General features: G+C 38.3%; 1 protein-coding gene across 1 annotated transcript in view; it reads right to left on the reverse strand.

Moving 5' to 3' along the window:
• Window positions 1-1,771, reverse strand: part of CFAP70 (cilia and flagella associated protein 70) — an 87,257-nt gene that overhangs the window by 20,046 nt on the left and 65,440 nt on the right.

Here is a 1,771-nt window from a genome sequence, read left to right on the forward strand (position 1 = left end):
ATCAACCCAGGAACCATCAGGTCACCGGTTTGATTCCCAGTCAGGGCACATGCCTGGGTTTTAGGCTCGATCCCCAGTGGGGGCATGCAGGCGGCAGCTGATTGATGAAGTTTCTCATTGATGTTTCTATCTCTCTATGCCTCTCCCTTACTCTCTCTCTCTAAAATAATAAATAAAAACATATTTTAAAAATAAAAAGCAATGCCAGGCAGGAAATGAACAGTGCCAGCTGGCTCCAATTAGAAGAGGTCACTCATCTAGAGCAAAAGATATGGCTTTGGAAAATAGCTAGAAATTGAATAGCTAGAGAGGGAGAAACATTCAAGGCTGGGGCAAGCCACTGGCAAAAACATGGAAGTAATGAGCTAATTTATTTTACTGGATATTGAGGAAATTAAGAAAAAGGCAGGTTGGGGCTACACTTCTGATATTTGACAGTTGAATGTTAGGATGTTGTTCATATAGGCAAAAGCAGAGGGTTACAAAGAAGAGTATTGAGCAGAAAATTTAGCTAAAACTAATATTTTATGAAGATTACTCTAACAGTGCAATGTAGCAAGGAGGAAAAAAATGTGGGTGGAGACAGAGGCTGTTACAACAGTGTGGACATTTGGTAGTAGAAAGATGCAAGGAGCATTTCGAAAGAGAACCAGCTGGTCTCAGGAATTACGCTGATACAGAGATGTGGGAAGCTCAAGCAAGAAAGGAAGAGGAACAGGGATGAGATCATGAACTTGGGTGCCTAATATAGGGATGTAGAATCAACGTAGAAGATACGGAGTTTACTCGTAGAATAATCCAGCTGCTGGTTTCTGGAGGGATGTCAGTGTTAAGGACAGACATGTGAGCGTTCTCAGTAGTGAAATAGAAACCATGAGGGCAGGTGGCCTCTTAGAAAGTCACGTGGTTTTATTGGGAAGTGACTATATCCAATGAGTGTGACGAGAAAGAGAAGCTAACTAAGGAAACCCAAACTGTCAGAGATGTAGGAGGCAATCCGACAAGTATTTTAGAAAGGAGAGTGTTAAATGCTGCAGACTGATCACTGAAGGGTAAGTGATGATCTTAATGAAAAAAAACTGTTAATATTCAGCTTTTCTGAGGTGTAATTTACATATTATAAAGTGTTCACTTTTAAGTATATATTTCAATGTGTTTTAACAAATACATATACTATGTAATCACTATCACAATCAATGTATAAAAGATTATAATGTCCCAAAAGCTCCTGTGTCCCCTTTTCAGCCCTAGGCCACCACTGATCTGCTTTCTATATAGGTCAGTTTTGCTTTTTCTAGAATTTAATTTAAATGAAATCATACAGCATGTACTCTTTTGCATCTGCCTTATTCACTTAGCATAATGCTTTTGAGAGTCATCCATGTTGTGTCTATCAGTAATTTGTTTATTTTTTATTGCTGAGTGGTTTTTCATTATGTGGTTAAAGTAACTTTACTGACCACTCACTTATCTTTAGGCGACTGGGTTGTTTTCAGTTTTTGCCTACTATAAATAAATCTGCTATGAACATCTGTGTATAAATCTTTGCAAGGACATGTTTCCATTTCTCTTGTGTAAATACCTAGGAGTGAAATTGCTGGCATATATATATTTAACTTATTTTTTTTAAATATATTTTATTCATTTTTTACAGAGAGGAAGAGAGAGGGATAGAGAGTTAGAAACATCAATGAGAGAGAAACATCGATCAGCTGCCTCTTGCACACCCCCTACTGGGGATGTGCCCACAACCAAGGTACATGCCCTTGAC

The sequence above is a fragment of the Myotis davidii genome, unplaced genomic scaffold (assembly GCF_000327345.1).
Source record: "Myotis davidii unplaced genomic scaffold, ASM32734v1 scaffold134, whole genome shotgun sequence".
In the NCBI taxonomy this organism is placed as follows: Eukaryota; Metazoa; Chordata; class Mammalia; order Chiroptera; family Vespertilionidae; genus Myotis; species Myotis davidii.